Source organism: Canis lupus, chromosome 24 (genome assembly GCF_048164855.1).
Source record: "Canis lupus baileyi chromosome 24, mCanLup2.hap1, whole genome shotgun sequence".
Classification (NCBI taxonomy): domain Eukaryota; kingdom Metazoa; phylum Chordata; class Mammalia; order Carnivora; family Canidae; genus Canis; species Canis lupus.
In genome coordinates, this window is record NC_132861.1 from 2,889,652 (window position 1) to 2,911,836 (window position 22,185).

The window sequence follows — 22,185 nt, forward strand, 5'->3', positions numbered from 1 at the left end:
AAGATACAGTGTGGATAAGGATCTGGATTTAGATACAGATACAAAACAATATATTGGGGCATGCTCGGTGGAGCCAGGAAGAACAAAAGATGGTCAATTCATGATCTACTTAATATTCTCAAAATGTGTTTAGTAACAATAGCAAATGCCCACCCTCTCTACATCTTTATTTTTTGTAGTTCAGGAATATGTGATCAGGAGTAGGCTTCCTTCCTTCTTCTCCTTCTCCTTCTCCTTCTCCTTCTTCTTCTTCTTCTTCTTCTTTTCTTCTTCTTTTTTTAGATGGATGTGCTCATTCACTTATTTTTTAAGTAAACATTTATGCCTATTATGTGCCAAGAGTTATGTTTGGAAGCCACTGAGGGATTTGAAACAGAGGAGTGACATGACATTTTTGACTCTGGAATGAGACATGCCTTTGTTTTTCTCCCAGGACTGCTTTCCGATGTGTTCTGCAAGAACCTTTCCTCCTCAACCTTTGTCAACATCTCTGGAAGGTTTTGTAGGTTTCCAGTCACGTTTGGCTCTGAGAACAGTCTTACTTTGACAATGGACACATTTGTCGATATTAAAAAGTCCAGTAGAATCTAACTCAAAACACCAATCTCACATTCGATCCATAGCTGCTTCTGCCCCCCTCAGCTCAGTCAGATCTGGGGTTTGGAACCTGCAGTCAGGGTCCACTCTATCATTCCTGTTTCTGGGCCCTCCAGGACAAAGCTTAAAGTGCGGGAGGCTCCTTTGCTGGGTGCATTTTCAGACTTCTGTGGAAGACTGTAAAATCTCTGTGCTGCGTACTTTTCCCACACAGGTGATATATTCTGGAGATCACCTCTTGCAATACCTCCCAGCTCAGCCCCTGCCAGGACAAGTGTATCTCTTCATTCCCTTACCCCTGGGAGGTCAGAGTACCTTAAAGATAACTTCAGTCCAGCTTCCTAAGGTAGCATGCATTTTCCCATGACAATTTGTATATCCCTACTGGGTGCTCGAGCCTATCCACTATTTCATCTTCTCCCCCATTTCACCTGTCACTTGCCTCTATCTCACACATGTTGGCAAACTCCAGGGGACACAAGTCAAGTTCCCCCTGGAACTCTCTATTGTTCTTGCTCTGGGTTGCTCCTCCCAGTTAATGTCATTTGGTAGACATTTAGGCATGGAGTGAGGTTCCGGTATCCTTCTTCGCAGACATCTCTATTCTTCATGAAAAATTTTCTTATATTCCATATCTCTTCACTCAAGGGACAATGCCTTCTCTTCTCCAGGTGAGGGAGAGAGGAGAAAAGCCAACGCATTCTATCCCTTCACCCCAGGTCTCAGGGATCCTCCTCTTCCTTAATGAACTAATGAGCTCCAGCTTTCCGTGGATATATGCTGGATCCACTGGTGGAAGTGAGAGCTCTTCATCTCATTTGACCACTGCTCAGTAGGCCCTGGAAGGGAATGCCTGGAGCTTCTGTGGCTCTTCAGGGTAGCCTATTTTTTTCAGTAGTGGGGCTCCAGATGAAGTTCCCAAGACAAGAACAAAACTCCTATTACACAGTATATTTCATCTTGTATAAATTGTACCATGATGGCGCTGTGAAGAGCGGACTAGAAGGAGATGAGATCCAGAGAGAGATTTCAGAGCGCCATCCAGGAGAGAAATACTTGCAATTTGAGCTGAAGTCATGGCAATGAGAATGGAAGGGAGGACATGGGTTTGTGAGATATTCCTTCAAGTTTCTTTTTTTCTTTTTCTTTTTAAGATTTTATTTATTTTTTCATGAGAGACACAGAGAGAGGCAGATACACAGGCAGAGGGAGAAGCAGGCTCCCTGCAGGGAACTCGATGCAGAACTTCATCCCAGGATCCCAGGATCACAACCTGAGCTGAAGGCAGATGCTCAATCACTGAGCCACCCAGGTGCCTCTCCTTTAGGTTTCTGGCCTGGGTGAGTGGTCATACTGTTGGCAAAGGCATGATATAGAGAAAGAAGAGGCAGGCTCTGAGAACAAGTTTGTGCAAAACTGATGAGTTGTCTTCTCATGTTGAGTTTCATGTCTGTGGAGGACCTTGGGCATCAAAGCCTAGGAGTGTAGTCTGAGGCTCAAGAGGAAGGTCTGACTTAGGGCTGTAGTTGGAGGAATCCCAGCATTCAGCTACAGACACCATAGAAGTGTTTTTGGGTCACCCAGGGAAAGTGTATATAACATGACAAGGAGAGGAGGTACGGTCAAGCCCCAAGATGCACCTGCATTGAAGAGCTGGATTAGTTTTGTTTTTTTTTTGTTTTTTGTTTTTTGGTTTTTTTTGCTGGATTAGTTTGTATGTGAAGATTAAGAGGACCCCAAAATGTGGGAAGGAAAAGTTCTCTGAAGGAACCAAAAAGTGGATAAACTCTCTTTTATTAAATCCTTCAGTATATGTGTCACCAGTCACCTGAAATTATGCCTTTTGCACTTCTTTTTCTTGTCCCGTTCTCCTCTTCATCTTCCCCTAAAATGACTCCTTTTTGTTATTCACTATTTTACAGGGCCTCAAAATGAAAGGCGGAGTTCCTTTGTTCTGAGACTTCTACTGTTTCCCCACACAGCAGGCTCCTTAACAAAAGCCTCCAAGATGATAGATAACTAATTGGAGGAATGTTATTTCCATTCCTCAGGTGTGCTGCCAGCCTCTGGGGCTTGTGGCAGGGTGCCACAGTTCTGCCTTGGTTCTCTGCCTTGCCCCCCCTCACCTTCGCAGCTACCCCTTCATAGTGGGAGCTGGTGCTTTCTGTTCCTCAGCAACCTAAATGCTCAGAAGGTCCAAAAGGCTGAGTCATCAGTGTCCCTCAGGTGTGGCAAGCAAATGCAATTGGGTGGGCCTGGCCGGTTCTTTGCATTGCTGGAAAACATCTCAATGTCGCTGGCAGAAGATGAAGCTGTCCATCAGATGTTACCAGTGATACTTTGTCACAGAGTTCTTAGAGCTCCTCTTTAGAGAGGACCACAACAAAGCCCTCATTAATCTTCAAATAGAAAGAGACTTCCAGGGATCCCTGGGTGGCGCAGCGGTTTAGCACCTGCCTTTGGCCCAGGGCGCGATCCTGGAGACCCGGGATCGAATCCCACATCGGGCTCCCGGTGCACGGAGCCTGCTTCTCCCTCTGCCTATGTCTCTGCCTCTCTCTCTCTCTGTGACTATCATAAAAAAAAAAAAAAAAAAAAAAAAAAAAAAAGTTTAAAAAAAAGAAAGAGACTTCCATTCTCACCAGTGGATTCTCTTTGGTGGATGGAGAAAGGGAGGGGGGATCATAAAGATGGCCAAAAAAGAACGTTTCTCAAGACACCCCAAACCAAATCAATACACTTGGGAGGAAAGAATACAGCATGTGAGATCTGGTTGCTTATAAAAGCGTCAGTTGAGCAAACCACCTACTCTGAGTAGTTGTATACTTTGCTTGCTTAAAATAAGAAGGGTATTTCCCCCTCTTCTGCACACTTGCCTTTCCCAACTCCTAGAGTGTAGGTCAAAACTCACATCTGTTTTGCTTTCCAGTTCTTTTGAAGTAGCATGACAGTGTGCAACACTGGCTCTCGTGCCAGGAGAACCATGCTATCGTGTGGGCAAGCTTTTGGTTTCACGCCGTAGGTGGCTCCCCGAAGTCATGGAGGAGGCTGGTGGGGAGGTCAGGAGTCTTCAGACAATGTCAGACTCTCAGGCCCCTCCAGGAAGCTCAGACAGCTACACTGCTGCTGCTTTCTCTTCAAGCGTTCCCTGCTCTGGTGAGGAGTCATTTATCTCTTTCAAATGAAACACGTAGACTATCCGTAAAAGCACCTTGCAAATACATGTCTGTGTGAGCATGTACACAGGTTTAGGGGCATGGTATGCAAATTCCTAGCACCTCCCTCAAAATAGAAGGCTCTGCTATTTTCAGAAATATCCATATAATTCTGGTATGGGGGGAAAATCACAATTTATGATGATAAAGATTATCAAGTGATCAGAATTTTTTAGGGCATACCTATTTTCCATGGGTATGCTGAGTGCCCTGGAAACGGGTTATGTGATCATAAGTACAGTGTAAGAGAAATAGGATATGTGCAAGCTGCTGTGTGGCATAGAAGTGCCTTTGACCAGACAATAGTACTGGGACAAGAGCAGATATTTACTGAGCACTTCCTATGTGGCACACACTCTGAATCTCTTCACTTAGTTCTTAAAACAACTGCAAGGTAGCACTATGATTACCACCATTTTAAGGATGAACAAACTGAGCTTGAGTTGGCCTTAACAATTTATACAAAGCTACCCAACTCATGCAACAGTGGTGGGGGAAAAGAAGATAGTTATTAATTATGTTGACAGAATCTATCTTTGGAGGGGCTTTTTCCCTACTAAGAATGTTTTCCCCTACTAGGGGAAGATATGCAACCCAAATTTTCTCTATGTCTCATTTTAGCTGAGAGCTTGTCAACTGTAAATCATAATTAGTAGTCACAAAATAAAGTTTCTTTGTTCATAAAGCCTGAATGCACTTGGTCTTAGACCTGAAAAAATTTTAATAAATACTGCACATTTCACAACAAATATTGCCTATTGATGATATTACCATATATTTAAATAATTGTCATGAAAACCATTTGTACAATACGTTAGTTTAATTTCTAAATTTAGCAAACAAATACAGTAAAAACATTTAAAAATTGACTTAAGATTTTTCAGTGTCTTAAGTAATTTTTCTGGACACAGAATTACTGGAACACATACTAGAAAATATTAAGCTCTGATTGTTTTCTCATAATTTATCTCTTTCTCCTATAAATGTAGCTAAAAAGAAAAGGAATTTGCTATGATTTTACCCCATATTTTTCAGCAGAATAATAACAATCAACCCATTGGGCTCATTTTCCTTCCTATACATTTCTCTTCACAGAAATGGTTTTAATCTGCCTCATTTCTAAGTACAGCCTAATTCAGTGACCTGAGGCCCCACCACTTGATTGGCCAAACTTTCTCTGCCCATTGGTTTTGGAGCTTCCTCCAGTCACAGACTCTGAGGCTTCATTCCTCTGCTCCCACCTTGTCTCCAGGCTGCCAAGCTGCTGTCTCTGCTGTTGACCACCATTCTGAGGTCACCAATCCACAAGCATGGCAGTTGAGTCCCCACCACTCCTTCTTCCCTCTTATACTCAATGCCAACTGGGAACAGGCCAGTTCTCAGAAATTCCTACTCGCAACAAAAGTGAGATTATAACTTTTAGCGAGTTTACACTGAGGATTCAGAGCTCAACGAAGAAGAGTGCCAAATAGGTATCATTATTTTTTAAAAGATTTTATTTATTCATTCACAAGAGACACAGAGGGAGAGGCAAAGACATAGGCAGTGGAAGAAGCAGGTTCCCTGCATCCTAAGACCCCAGGATCATGCCCTGAGCCAAAGGTAGGTGCTCAACTACTGAGCCACCAGGTGCCCCTAGATACTATAATTAATGCAAATAATAATATGCAGAGACAATATCCCTTTCCCCTGTTCCCTAGCATTATAATCCAGAGTGCTGGCCAAAATTAGTATAATGAAAGGAAAAAGTTGTTTCTTGACCCAATCTAAGGACAGTTTCCTCATTACTTTCCTAGGATCACTTTATTCAGGATGATTGACTATAGAAATATTCTTTCCTTTTAGGAAATATCCCACCCATTCCACAGGTGTGATCAAACCTAAGGCTTTAAGAGAATGCTGCTATAGCTCCATATCAATAGATCTAAGAAAGTCTGGCCTGTTCACTTTTAAATAACATTATCTGTGAGAGAACAACAATCCAATCCACAATTAACTTCATCAAACTCTTCCTGATTCCTTTTCCAGCTCTCTACCACCAATAAGAGGACGGTTGGCTCACCTCTCTATCATGGTTCTGTTTTTCCTGCCAGCAAACCCTCAGTGAAGAAGCCACAAGACTGAGCACCAGCGATAGAACAGAGCATAGTTAGAACAACCAATTACTTCATCTGTACCATTTATCCAAACTCAGAAACTTTTTCATCTTTGCAGGAGAAATTGATGTGCTAAAAGATGTAACACACACCTGCTGACCCACACATATCTGCTTACTGCCTTTTAGGCTTTGCCCCAACGCTACATTTGCTCAACTGAGGAGCCTACTCAGTGCTCTTTTCCTAGAACAAAGGGACAGTGAGCCTTCAAGAGTTGTTTTAAGATTCCACTTCTTGGAAGGCACAGAAGTGCTTGAAGCTTCCATAAAGAGTTCAAAAATATTTAAATCTTAACACCCAATCAGATTCAGCCTGTGGCATAAGCAAACTTCTCTTTCGTCTTTAGATCTACCCCTGAAAAACACAAGAAGCCATGTGACTCAGTCGTACCCTAGATCATCTATAGGTAGGTGTCACCGTCTCCCTGGCCTTGGGCCACCACACTGCAAAGATCCCACCAAGAAACTGGACAGAACAGCCCACAGAGGAGAGGGGATGCAGGGGATTCTCCTGGCCCTGCTGACCATCCCACTACTTCTACTCAACTTTTGCTCAAGCAGCAAATGGGGCCCAGTGGAGCACTCACTCTGACTTCTAATTTCTGCCAATGTTCCTGCAACCAAAAGTGAACAGTGTCTGCACCCTCTTGTTTGCTTTACTGCAACCACAACTAATCATTTAACCTACCCCAGAATTTGCTGTAAGAAATCAGTGGCATGATTTACGGAAAAATACTTTTTATTACAAAATGCTATACAAATATTAATTGTTATTATTATCTTCCATGATCAAAAAATTGCGGGTTTATTTCAGTTCACTCTTTTAAGTGCTAAACTTCTGTGTCTATCACAGTATTATGAAATTCTACTCGTGTTCATGATTTCTTAGGCTGTTACTTATATTTTCTCCATGTTCTCTCCCCTGAGTTTTGTAGGCACTTAAGATGGAAAACCTGCTGACCTAACATCAGTGCTGCTGGCAGGAGTTGCTTTATTTTTCCAATTACAGTCTAATGATACCTGCAGATCATCTCTAAAATGTCTTGATTCCATAATGATTTTGTTATTCTTGAAACATTCCCCGAGACTGTACCATATCCAGGACTCACATCTACAGTTGCCTTGAAACTGTATAGTTTGATCAAAATATTTTGGGGAACAACTGAGAAGTAAGTATAATTTTTAAAATTGGTATGGTGTCTGAGTCAGTGTCCTGGCCCTTGATCTGATACAGAAACTAAAGTTTTGCCTGTGGGAACTCCTGCTACACAATCGTTTCATTGTTTTTGAACACAATAAATATGATGGCCCTAATTCACAAACTCTTCCCAGAGTGATCCCTTTAGACCACTGCCTTATTTTTCTAACTGAAACGAGTAAGATTTCTTCTTTGCTCTGTATGAAGCATGAGAATCCCCAAAGGTCAATCACTGAGGCTTTCTTCCATCTATTTTCACACTCAGGGAGTCTTTCTAAAAGGCTGTTAGGTACTCTGAGGGGTGTGCGAGACAGGTCTCTGTCTTAGAGTTTCACCTAATTGCAGAGATCCGGGAGACACATGTTAGAGGAAACCACAGGTGCTCCCTTGGTCTGCCTCGCTACAAATAGAGAGTAACTTTAGCTGGATTCTGAGTGTGGCTCTAGAGAGGATAACCTCCAGATGCCAGACCAACAGTCCATGGCTCAGTTATGTGATGGTGATGCCAATTGGCTGGATTTCCTCTTTGCACTAATTTGGGATCCCTCGTCATCCATTTTGTGATGTCCCCACATCACCACGTGGCTCCCAGAGGCACTGTGGCAGGGGAAGAAAAAGTTGGAGGTGGCACCCCAGCTGCCCAGTGCTTCATCATGGAAGAAACAGACGTCACATATGGTCACATATTGTGGGCCAGGACTAGCCATGTGGTCTTGCTTAATTGCTAGTTGGCTGGAAACGGCAGGGAAGACCCTGGAGTGTAGAGTGCACCGTTGCAGTCACATTGCTGGATAATTCTTTTGCTTCCAATCATTGAAAAAATAATTATAGAAAGATTATTTTTTCCTATGGTTGGCACATGATCTTGCTTCCACTTCACTGAGAAAAATCAAGTTATTTAGATAATCATTTCTCCCTTTTTCATCCCCAGATTTCTTTTATACCTCAACAGAGACAACTTGAAGAAGTGGCTTTCCTCATTTCTAAGGTTTGCTCTGTCACCTTACTTTTCCTTCTTTGACATTTTGCTATCTCCAAGCCAAAACTTAATCCCATAATTATCTATTCTCACTCCAACATCTTCAAATACTCACAGCAGGTGTACATCTCAAACTTAGGCATGTAAGAACTAGAATTATCTTAATTTTATAATCATGTAATTTCTCAGTCTCATTCTGTCAGGTTCATAGAAAGCTTAACTTCCTTTAGTTCTCACTTATCAAATTAGGCTGAAGTTGTCTTTAATATTTGGCTTACTATGGTAGATCCATATTTTTGAAAGATGGCTTTGTTCTGAGATGCCCTCTATCCCTGTGTATCTGGAGGAGAAGGGGCTGGGCACAGGCTAGGGGCAGGGCCAGCTCTTCCTCACTCCTTGTCTGCCACGTGTGTAATTCTGCTTATCATAGTCTGAGTCCAATGCACCCTCTACTACCATGTTTTCTCTTAGCCCTCCAGATTGAATTTCTCCACCCTACTCTGGGCCTCTATCATAGCATATATCCCTTTGCACTTGAACTGGGGTTATGATGTTTATGTCTCAGCTTTTTCACTAAACCAAACTCCTCCTTTCAAGCAAGATCCATATCTGACTCATCTCTGTGCTTCCCTCCTAAAATAGTTGCCTTGCAAGTAGATGCTCCATAAATATTTACAGAAGAATGCCTAAAATGTCCATATATTTAAAAAGTGAATGACTCTGATATCTGAGAATTGCTTTACATTTTTCTAGGGAAAAAGTAACGAGGTAGAGGGGATAGTTGAAACAGGGTCTTCACAATAGATGAAACTGGGTAATGGATAAATAGAGGATTATTAAACTGTTCTATCTACGTTTGTGTGTGTGCTTGAATATTTTCATAAAAACAGTAGAAAAAAGAATGACATGTCTCATTTAAAAAAAAGGAATAAAATGGTTACTTTCAGAGATAGACATCCCATTTCAAACAGCTGAGTAGAATAGTTCATTCCAATAGGTTAGTTTTAGGATACTGAAAGAATAAAGTCCAAGAATATGTTTTTGGCTCTCAGAATATAGCTCTTTAAAAACTGGAAATTATATGTGTTTTCATTCACAGAAAGTTTCTCAGGGTTATTTGTAAGTGAATAAGTATTTGGTGGTGCTGCTGGGTTCTGTGACATTGCTCTCTCCACTTGAGATGCTCTATTTCCACTGTACTATTTCTAGAACGTGATTTGCTGACATAATTTCTGTAAATCTGTATGGAATATTAATATTTCTATTCTATTTAATAGCTTTAGTTATGAGTGCACCTTCCTTATATATGAAGTCATTTTTTAAAATAAATCTTTTATTTCAGAATAATTTTAGATTTAAAGAAAAGTTGTGATAGTACAGAAAGTTCCCATCTACCCAACACCCAGTTTCCCCTATTATTAAAACCTTACTTTAGTATGCCATCTTTGTCACAACTAATGAACCACAATTGATACATTATAATAACTGAAGTTTATACTTTGATCAGATTTTCTTAGTTTGGCACAATGTCTTTCTTCTGTTCCATGATGCCACCTAGGATATTATGTTACATTTAGTCATCATATATGAAGTAAGTTTTTTATTGTTATTTTTTAAAGGTTTTATTTATTTTTTCATGAGAGACACACAGAGAGAGAGAGAGGTAGATACATAGGTAGAGGGAAAAGCAGGCTCCATGCAGGGAGCCCGATGTGGGATCACAACCTGAGCCAAAGGCAGATGCTCAACCACTGAACCACCCAGGCGCTCTGAAGTAATTTTCAAAAAAAATATTTTATGTTGATTTGTCGATCTGTTGTATCAACTCAATATCTTCCCAAAATATTCATCTTGCCTGGGAAATGCATAGTACTCTTGCTCTCTTTTAAAATATTTTATTGATTCAAAAGTTGACTTTGCTTGGAGCATCCCCTTACAAATAGCACTTTGAAATTTCAGGACTGGGAAGTAGAAGCCCCAACCCTCTGCCCCAAATCCTCTCTCGCCTCAGGTTGGCCTTGAGTTGGCCAGTGCTTCAGGCTTTGAGCTCAGGAGTTTCCTAAGCCCCAGACAATGGAAACACCCCAGAGTGAGATAAGGTTCCATCCATTAATTTGCCTGCCTTTCTTCCTCGGTTTAAATTAGTTCTGAATCCTTTGAGCAGTTTTTGCTAGTGGAGAGTGGGGAGATTATAGCTCCGCAAATCTAGTGCATGGAGGCCCGGTGCCCCAAAGCAAGAAATTATGTCCTAGGTGCAAAGCAAATGACACAAAAAGGCCCCAGAAAGGGAAGAGGAAGGAAGAAGAAAAGCCCCATCCTGAAGGCTTCCCACCTTTGCCCTGGATATCCAATCACATTTATCCCAACAACTGGCCATGTTGGTGTCTGAGTCTAGGCAAGAAGCAAGATTACCATTCTCATGAGAGAAGCAGTAACAGTGCATTTGCTGCTAGAATTATAGGAGGGTAAAGGTTTTTACAATCATAATAAAATTTTGCTTTAAATTATTGTGCCCAGGACAATGATCCAAGCCCACTTTCAGGCAGGCTCTGCCTGGGTTCTACTGATGTTACCTGGAAGGAAAGCTGAGTGTACAGGGAAGGATGGTCGCTGACCTCTCATTGTGCAGAGGATGCTGCTTGGCTCAGTCCCAGGCCAAAGATCACTGCCAAGGTCTCCTGAGGCTCAGCCAACCACCAGGTCTAGACAATCACACTTTCTCATTTGGATGTCACCACATCACCTCCATTCCTTCCACCTGTGCTCTGTTGCCTACCATCCGCTTCTGCACTTATGCTAACACTGTGAAGTCACCAGGTTTGCTATCAGAAGATACGAATGGGTAGTGTGCAACCAAATGGCACTCCAGCCTGGTAAACAAACTATGAAAACCCCATTAACATGCATCAGAGGGTGACTGAAGCAATCAAGCTAGGGCTTCAAGGCTCTGAAAGGGGCTGAGCCATGGAGAACGTCCTGGGAGTCATCAGCCACTTGGCGCCTGGGAGCAGCAGGTCCTGATTCTGCGTTCAGGAAAAGGAAGCTGAACTTTTTCTGGGCAGAGGCCACCACAAAGAAAGATAAACCAACGAAGACTGTGGCAGTCACATGGAGCTAAAAACTCAAAACTAGACTTGATGAACTAAGATCCTGGTCAGAGAAGGGGTTGGAGAGCTGAACCTAGCACATGGGTCATTTTTCCTGTGAGATGTTTACCGAATCCTAGGAGTTTAAGAAGCTAAGTGACAAGTTTCTGAAAAGCACATGTGAGTAACTGGTAACCTTGCTATACTGAGGAGACAAGGATCAGAATTCAGAAGGAGGGATCCCAATGAGTAGATGAGGCTCGTACTGTTGGCAGTGGAGGTAGAATTGGCAGAAAAAAATGCAGAGTGAGGCCCAATTCAATTTGAATCTCAGATAAACAATAAACAATTTTATAAATATGATCCATGTAGTTTATTAGGACATGCTTAAAATACAAAATTATTTATTGTTTATCTGAAATTTAAATTTACCTAGCATTCTGGCATTTGTATTTGTTAAACCTGGCAACCCTACTTGGTAAACTTGTGGTGGGCAGAACAATGGCCTCCAAAGATGTCCACACACTGATCCCTGAACATACGTCCATGTTACCTTATGTGGAAAAAGGGATTCAGCACATGCGATTAATTAAGAATTTTGAGATAGGGAGATTATCCTAGACTGTCTGGGCAGGTCCAATCTAATCATAAAGGTCCTTATAATGGATAGGCAAGAATGTCAAAGCAGAAAAAGGCAGTATTACTATACAAATAGAGAAATAGATTGGAGGCTGCTACACTGCTGGCCTTGAAGACGGAAGAAGGAGCCATGAGCCAAGGAATGAAGGTGGCCTCCAGAAATTAGAAAAGGTAAGGAGATGGAGTCTCTCCCCAGAAACTCTCTGTATATTGATCTTAGCCCAGTGAAATCTATGCCAGACTTCTCACATACAGAGCTGTAAGATACTCAATTGTGTTGTTAGAAGCCACTAAGTTTGTAGTAATTTGTTATTGCAACAATAGAAAACAATAGGGCTGTCCTTTAAGAGGAAATTTACAGAGATAAACAGAGTCTTAGTAAAACTATAACTCAGCTTCTAATTATCTCAGTGTATACTTGGATTAAGACACTATCTGCCAAGCAGCCGGAGAAGTGGAGACTCTCTGGAGGAAGATAGCACCATCTGGAAATGCCAAAAGTTTTATTAGAGATATCCAGCATTAAATAATAAAATTACTAGACAGGGGCAGCCCAGATGGCTCAGCGGTTTAGTGCCTGCCTTCGGCCCAGGGCATGATCCTGGAGACCCTGGATCAAGTCCCACATCAGGCTCCCTGCATGGAGCCTGCTTCTCCCTCTGCCTATGTCTCTGCCTCTCTCCCTCTCTCTCTCTCTCTCTCTGTGTGTGTGTCTCTCATGAATAAATAAATAAAATCTTTAAAAAATAAATAAAAAATAAAAATAAAATTACTAGAAAGAACCATACGGCTGAAAATATGACAACAGAGACTGTCTCATAGGTGATCTAAATATTGGAATTAACGGGACCTTATAGCTTTGAGTAATATTATTAATTAAAGGGATTAAGTGTAGTGAAAAAATATTTTAAAAATGGAAATCTCACCAAGAAAGGAAATCTTCCAAAAAGAATAAATATTCTTGAACTAAAAAAATTATAATAACTGGAATTAGGTACTGATTATATAGGTATAATCGCAATTTACACACAGCAGAAGAGAGGGCTAGTGAACTCTAAGGCACATTGCTAAAAAATATCTAAACTGAACCATGTGGAAAATGAAAAGGAACTATAAAAATATGTAGGAATTATAAAAACTTCTGACATTCATGTAATTGTATTCCAGAAGGACAGGCGAAACAAAATGGGGGTAGGAGTATGTTTTAAGAGGTAGTGGTCAAGAATTTTCTAAAATGATGAGAAACATCAAGCCAAAAATTTGAGAAGCTCAGCAGAACCCAAGCAGGTCAACACAGGACCTGTGAGATGAAAAACATAAAACAGTATTGAAAGATAAGCGAGGAGCATTGAACACATTGAAAGAATAGGTTTTTGAATGGAAAACTCAACCTCATAAACATGTAAATTTTCCCCAGGTTAATTTATAAGTTTAATGTTATCTCAGTTAAAAAAAAAACAAAAACACATGGTATTCATGTATGAATAAACAAATAAAATAGAAAATTCAGAAATAAATTTGAGGTAAGTAAAAATTTAGTATAGAAAATCTCTGGGGAAATGGTGGACTTACCATATATTGGTAGAACAACTGGCTAAAAAGGATAAAACTGGATTCATACCTCACACTGTACACCAGGATTCATTTCAAATCAACCAGGACCTAAATGTAGCCTCATCTATATAAGTTCTAGAATAAAACAGGTGAATTTCTTTAACTGGGGATGGGAAAGACTTTATAAACTATAACTCAATATCCAGAGGCAATAAGAAAATAATAGACATATTTGATTACTCTTTAAAAAAACTTTTGCATGACAAAAACACCAAAACAAAGTAAAAACAACTCTATGACAGTAAAGAAAATATTTGCAATTTATATCACAATGGGTAAATATCCTTAAATTTGAAGAGCTTCTAAAAATAAATAAAATGACTAATAACTCTATTGTGTGTGTATATGCAAATTATAAGGCAAAATTAAATTTTAAAAGCAGGCCCTAAAACAAAATAAAAATTAACAAATGGATCTATGTACTGAGTTGCTGACTTAATCATAGAGAATATTTCAAGTAACATTTAAACAGTATAATGTAACAATACACCTATAGTTGGAATACATGCTAGGGTCAAGAAGATTTAGAAGTTCAAGAATCAACATTAGAAAAAAATGTTTTTAAAGATTTTATTTATTTATTCATGAGAGACACACAGAGAGAGAGAGAGAGGCAGAGACACAGGCAGACGGAGAAGCAGGCTCCATGCAGGGAGCCTGATGTGGGACTCGATCCCAGAACCCCAAGACCATGACCTGGGCTCAACCACTGAGCCACCCAGGTGCTCCTAAATTGAGAAAATTTTAAACTATTTTCGGGAATTATATTAAGAGTAGCAACATTCCTTTCATTATTGTGGACTATTGCATTTAGGAAATCATTTTCATCATAAGAGAAATAATACGTAAATATAAAATAAAAGATGTTAACAGCACAGAATCATAAATTTGATTTGAAAATATTCAAAAAAACTCATTTTTCTCTAAAAATAAAATGTATTTTCTACTTCTATTAAAAATGCCAAGAAACAATGAACAACCTAGTTATACTGACCACTTCCAACATTCAAATTGTGGTCTCTAAAGGTCATTTCACAATAAGACAGAGCTGCTTGAGGAAGTGGCTTATTTCAGATCCAGGGCTGAAAATGTTCTGGATGAATCAGGCACATTTTGTTGTACCAGAAAACGAAGCAGTTGTTCAAGGTTACTTGGGTCATATGAAAAGAATTTAGGACTCAACTTGTAGGCAGTTCCACCAGCCAAAGATTAGATAATTTGAATTTTAAAAAAGAGAACAGGGGAACCTGGGTGGCTCAGTCAGTTGACTCTTGATTTTGGCTCAGGTCTTGATCTTGGGGTCTTGAATTCAAGCCCTTAGTTGGACTCCACACTGGGCATGGAGCCCACTTAAAAAAAAAAAAAATCTCTACAGAGATTAGCCATAATGGATTAAAACATATTAAGTAAGTTCAAATCCACCCATTTATAATTATACCAATAAATAAAAACTACAACATTGTTAGTCACCTTTAAAGAACCAACTCATTATTTATTCCTAAAACTGGTAAAGTAAAAAATGTAGATATTTTATATTGTCTTTCCTACCCATGTCGTGCCTAAGAGTAATCAAATGCTTGATAACTGGAAGTTTTTATTTGTAAAAGAATTCCAGCCGGTAAGAAATAAGAAATGATAGAATTAGAATATTAGTATTTTCCAAACTCTAACAGCAATAACCAGGGCTGTTAAAACCCTTGGATGCATCTCATAAGGAATAAATCAAGCTGCCCATGCTCCAACCTACTGATCAATCTGAATGTCACAAAAAAAAAAAAAAAAAAAAATCACAAAATGCAGGTATCTTGAAGATGCAGTAAAAAGCAAACATCAGCCGTAAGGTTTTCTTAACAAAACATCAAACCTGAACTTAACAAGTCTCTGGATCTACTACCACTTCAAGGAAATAACAAGAGATAGAGGAGAAAGTAAAAAAAAAAAAAAAAAAAAAAATGCAGATGTAGGTAGCAAAATCCAGAATGTAGGAGGCTCTACAGAACCACGTAATCAGAATTCTAAAACCTAAATACCCAAACATATTGCAATAGGAAAGAGAGAAGGTTGAAGGAGAGACTCTGCAGTTGTTATATGAGACTCATCAAGTGCACACAGCAAGAGCTATTGGGGGAAGAAACACTCTGACTTCAAGCTTCTAAGGTATTTAGGATTGTGAGGATAGTTTGTCATTTCAAGCAAATGCTGTGGGAGGTCACGGCTGCAAAGTGGAGTGGGGAGCCTCAGAGAATAGAGCACACAAAGTGAGTGTGAGTGGAGATCCTAGCGCCAAGTCTTCCCTCCTTCCACTCATGCTCAAGGCCCAGGTGGGTTGCAAAATATACATGTATATCTGGGGCATATATCCCCGTTACCCCTGTCTAGGAGTGCCTCTCATCTTCACCATAGCCTAAGGGTAGGCTCCTGCTATTGCAGGGTTGAAATTCTGTATTCACTTCAAATATCATTGTTTCCCCACATAAGTTAAGCACTGCATCTTCACATACATTACCTCACATAATGTTCACATTACCCTAACTTAGATATGATCTCTACCTTACAAATAAGAAAAAAGACTCTGAGATGTTCAATACATGTGTAGGGTGACATAGATGATAAGACACACAGCCTGAATTCAAACTGCTGACAAATTCTAGGTTCTATTCCCTTAAAGTCCTTATAAGTGAGTACAAATTAACCTTTATCGGGCTGGCCTGACTGATCCTTTCCTAATGAACGATGACAAATGTCATACCCTCCCTCCTACCCTGAACTTACCTTCATCATCAAGGAAGTGCTATAGGACTCAACACCAAAAGTTTATCTCTTGGGGAAACTTTCTTTCTCCTCAGATCAATTTTATTTTGGAGTTGAAGGCAAAAGAAAACTTTTTTCTCCCCAATTATTTTGAGATATTCAGATTAAAATGACACCCTTGTCAAAGTATTCTTAATGGTGTGCTCAGAGCTACACAAATGTAGACAGATGATGGAGGGGAGATGAGGGGTGAAGAGGAGGTGTCCCTGAATTGATTAGAGATTGCTCAAAATGGATCATGTTCAACTGAATGATCTTCATTCTCTTCATTGTTTTCTGTTCTGATGGAGCAGCATCTGACTGGTAGGCGGAGACTATTTTGTGTCTTTTTTTTATTTTTTATTTTATGTAGTTGCCAATTTCCCCCACTGTGTCTTGTCATTTGCAGACACAGCCTTCTCTGAGGCGATTACATGTGGCTGTATGGGAGTGAGGCTGTTCAGAGGAGGGGCCCCCCAACATGGAATACAAGCCTGCTAAGGTGCGGACAGGTCTTCAAGAAAGGACCCTGGGCAAGAGCTTCTTATTGCCCCTCCTAATAATGATTAAAGAGGAAGCTGAGAAAAGGGTTTCATAAAGGTGCACTCAACTATGTCTCTGAGGTGTCCAGTGCCCCAGCGCTTCCAACTGCTTGGTGTGAAATTAAAATTACAAGCCTGTCTTTGCTGGGGAGTCGATCATTGAAGTGGATGGAAGTGGAGAGATATTCCACAGAAGCTCATTTCCTTTTCACATCAGCTACTAAGTGCATTGGGATACGCACTTAGTTTAAGCTATAAAACTCCCCGTTTTTTTTTTTTAAACTCCCTGTTTAAGCCATAAAACTCCCCATATCTTCCCTTGCAGGGAGGAAATCACAGTAAAAAAGCAAAGTGACACTCTAAATTCAGCCAGGATTTGAGCCTCTCATTTCCATTGTTTCAATTTTTTTCTGCCACAACACATTACAGAATAGATTATAAAAAGAACATTTGTTCCCATCACTTATGACCACATCAGTTGATATATTTGTAAATGAGACAAACCTTTGAAATGATATAAAAAGTCAAAACCAGGGGGATCCCTGGGTGGCGCAGTGGTTTGGTGCCTGCCTTTGGCCCAGGGCGCAATCCTGGAGACCCGGGATCGAATCCCACATCGGCCTCCCGGTGCATGGAGCCTGCTTCTCCCTCTGCCTGTGTCTCTGCCTCTCTCTCTCTCTCACTGTGTGCCTATCATAAATAAAAAAAAATAAAAAAAAATAAGTCAAAACCAGGAAACTAAATTATTAGCGTATTGGCTTGTCTTTAATGACCATAGTGACACCACATGTGCAATCCTCTTCCTGTTAATGGATTCATTAACAGGCACACAGCTCAAGAGACCCCTTGCTTTCAATCACTGATGCTTGGCTGGTTATTGCTTTCTTTGTCATGACCATGCAAACCCTGAGTATATGAGCCTGAGTATAGAAGGAATTATGTGGTTTCAAAAGAGAACCCTTTCAGAGCTGAATATACCAATCTGTTAAGAATAAGATGAACTGGGTGACGGGCACTGAGGAGAGCACTTGATGGGATGAACACTGGGTGTTATACTATACATCGGCAAATCGAACTCCAATAAAAACAAATGGAAAAAAAAAAGAATAAGATGAAGATGCTTTGAGGGACTGCTTCAAACTATAAAGTAGAAACACTGGTAAAGACCTATTCAATCGTATGAAGGCAGTGTTTGCCCACTGGCTGCCTGAACGAGATTCCTCGAATCTCATGCCAATGGTTAGCTACTGAAAGGTTAGCAGGTAATCAACTCTGTTCAGGTAAATTCTTGACCATTCAGAGATACAATGAACATGATGGAGTCTGTACAACATTCAAATTTGTAATTCGATTTCAGACCCACTATTTTGGCCAGTTAACATCAGCAGCATCTATTTGGTAATATTTGCTTTAAGAAGTATAGCCCCCATTTAAGAAACTATCATTCACTAAAACAAGAGTGAAAAAAAAGTTCTTGGAGCACCTGGGTGGCTCAGTCAGGTAAGCATCTGCTTTTGGCTCAAGTCATGATCCCAGGATCCTGGGATCGAGCCTTGCGTTGGGCTCCCTGCTCACGGGGGAGCCTAAACCGCCCCTTTCCTCTGCCCCTCCTCCTGCTCATGTTCTCTCTCATGTGTGCTTTCTCTCTAGAATAAATAAATAAAATCTTAAAAAAAAGAGTTCCCATAATTCATCCAGAAAGTCGTCAGTGATGTTGACCCAATTCAGAAATGGAACGATTGACCAGCTAGCTTACCAGTATGTTTTGGCACACATGATATCCATTCTTAGGTTTGGACCTTAAGATCTCCTGAGTTTTTTATTTGACAGAGTAATTGACACTCTTATTTCATTGAGTGTTTCCACTCGAACACTTTATGAAGACTTGCAAATGAATTACCATTGCAATGATCTGGAAGAAGGAAGGAAAGATAAGCAGGAGAGGCATCTTCTCTTTATCAGGATATAAATGGTAGGCCATTTTTTTAGTCACTTCATAAATGGATCTGTCATCCAATCTCAGTTAAAAATCATCTCTTATTTTGGGGAAACTTAAATCAGGAAGTTCGTACTATAGTGAGCCACCGCACATGGGTAGAGTGCTTTTCTCCACATTGCATTTCTTAGTACAGATCTACGTATATCGTAGGTGCTTACTGACTCTTTGTTGTATATTAATTAACTAATTAATTAACAAATGAACTTACTATAGAATTTCAAATCAGATGAAGAATTTTTTTAAGAATTTAATGAATTTTTAATTCATTTTTTAAAGAATATAATGAAGAAACATCCATGACCCATGAAAACTACACTCTGAATTTAAAATAGACCAACATTTGATAATATTTGCTTCAAATGTTTTTATGAAATAAAGCATTACAAAAAATGTTGAAGTTCTTTACATTTCCCTTTTCAATGTCAACCCTCTCCCTCTTTCCACAAAGGCAATACTAGATGTTCACTTTTTTAAAGATTTTATTTATTTTTTTCATGAGAGACACAGAGAGAGGCAGAGACACAGGCGGAGGGAGAAGCAGGCTCCCTGCAGTGAGTCCAATGCGAGACTTGATCCCAGGACTCCAGGATCGATCTGAGCCCAAGGCAGATGCTTGACCGCTGATCCTCACACACGTCCTTAGATACTCACTTTCTAAGAGTCGGTATTTAGAGAAAGTCAAAGAGCAAGTATAGTCAGAGGCTTTCTGTTGGCTATAATTATGATATTCAGAATACTTCCTGACATGTAGGGGCAACCTAGTAGCAATCATGGAGAAGAGATATCACACACAGGCTCAAAGTATGAGGATATTGTGTATCTTGAAAACATTTGTGCATGTGCATGTGTGTGTGTGTATGTTATTGTAAATATTTCTAAAAGCTATTTTCTAAGTACCAAGAGTCTGAAACAAAGGTAAAAACTATAGACTCAGAACATTGAATATGATCTTCCCATTTTACCTCTAAATGAACCATTTCAAGTTGAAGGCTAGAAGGTGTAAAAAGTGATGAGAACGTATAAGATTATAAGCTTTTAGTCAAGCCTTTAAGAGCTGCATTTTATAAAGCAGTTATAACATTTTATATAAGACGTTAAGGAAAGCAATTATTTTTTATTTTTTTAAGAGATGCCCAGATACCCAGCAAGTGTGACCCATGTAGGTTTGAACACCGCCAGCTTCTTTTTTTTTTTTTTTAAGATTTTATTTATTTATTCATGAGAGACACACACAGAGAAAGAGAGGCAGAGACACAGGCAGAGGGAGAAGCAGGCTCCACGCAGGGAGCCCGACGCCGGCCTCGACCCCGGGTCTCCAGGATCAGGCCCGGGGCTGCAGGCGGCGCCAAACCGCTGCGCCACCGGGGCTGCCCAGCAATTATTTTTTAAATTTAAATTCAGTTCACCAACATATAGCATAACACCCAGTGCTTATCACATCACATGACCTCCTTAATACCAATACCCAATTACCCCATCCCCCCACACTCTTCCCCTTCTGTAACCTTCTGTGGTTTCCCAGAGTCAGGAGTCTCTCATGGTTTGTCCTCTTCTCTAATTTTTCCCCACTCAGTTCCCCTCCTTCCCTTATGGTCCCTTTCACTATTTCTTATATTCCACATATGAGTGAAACCATATGATAACTCTCTTTCTCCAATTGACTCATTTCACTCAGCATAACACCCTCCAGTTCCATCCACGTGGAAGTAGATGGTGGGTATCTGTCGTTTCTAATGGCTGAGGAATATTCCATTGTATACATAGACCCATCTTCTCTATCCATTCATCTTTCGATGGACACCGAGGCTCCTTCCACAGTGTGGCTATTGTGGACATTGCTGCTGTGAACACTGGGGTGCAGGTGTCCTGGTGTTTGACTACTTTTGTATCTTTGGGGTAAGTACCCAGTAGTGCAATTGCTGAGTCTAGGGTAGCTCTATTTTTAACTTCCCCAACATTTGTTGTTTCCTGCCTTGTTAATTTTCCCCATTCTCACTGGTGTGAGGTGGCATCTCATTGTGGTTTCGATTTGTATTTCCCTGACAGTAAGTGATGTGAAGCATTTTTTCAGGTGCTTGTCGGCCATGTGTAGATCTTCTATGGAGAAATGTCTGTTTGTGTCTTCTGTCCATTTCTTGACTGGATTGTTCGTTTTTTGGGTGTTAAGTTTGATAAGTTCTTTATAGATGTTGGATACCAGACCTTTATCTGATATGTCATTTGCAAATATCTTCTCCCATTCTGTAGGTTGCCTTTTAGTTTTGTTGACTGTTTCCTTTGCTGTGCAAAAGCTTCTTATCTTGATGAAATCCCAATAGTTTATTATTGTTTTTCTTTCTGTTGGCCTCATAGGCATGTCTTGCAAGAAGTTGCTGTGGCCGAGGTCAAAAAGGTTGCTGCCTATGTTCTTCTCTAGGATTTTGATAGATTCCTGTCACACATTTAGATCTTTCATCTTTGTGTATGGTGTAAGACAGTGGTCTAGTTTCATTCTTCTGCATGTGGCTGTCCAATGTTCTCCGATACCATTTATGAAGAGGCTGGTTTTTTTCCACTGGATATTCAAGGAAAGCAATTCTTATTCTTCAGATCTTCTTGAAACGTCATTTTCTGAGGTAACTTTCCCTGTTCCTTCAAATCAAGTCAGGTAACCCTGTCATCCACTCTCATTGTAAACTTTTATATAACTTATTATAATTATAATTAAACTACTTTGTGAAGTTATTTGTTTGAAGTCTGCTTCCCATGGTATTATAACTTCCATGACAGTGAATACATCCATTGTGGTCATTGACGTGTCACCAGTCACCCAGCATAACTAATTTTGGAAAGAAAAGAAACAGAGAGAGACAGAGAAGGGAAAGAAAGATTACTGAACATTTGGATTGGGAAAATAGTGCCCATGTCTGGATACTTACTGCAAGTGCTCAGTTGGCCAACACCATATTCTTCTTGTTTCCTCTTAGCTCAACTGTCAAGCAGAATCCTTGCTCTCAGACAAGTTATTTGGGTTCAGATCTCTGTCTTTGCACACTCAGCTCAATCCACTCACTTAATGCCTCTTATGTTTCAGGCTGATACACTCTGCTGCCCCTATAAGCCCCAAATTCTCAAAGGCTCAGAAAAATAATTCTCTATCAAGGCTTGTACCCATTTTAAGGATAGAAGTGTAGGAGGGGAAACTGAACTTTTATTGAAGAAATGGAATAGCCAGGATTAAGCAAGCAAAGGGAACTCAATGACTGAGGTGGTTGGTGTAGAATTCACTGCATCTACATCAACATCCTCATCATCTGCCCTTCAGTTTCCTTGTTCTTTTGTCTGGATTTTTTCCCCCAAGATATAATTGACATATAGCATTAGGTAAGCTG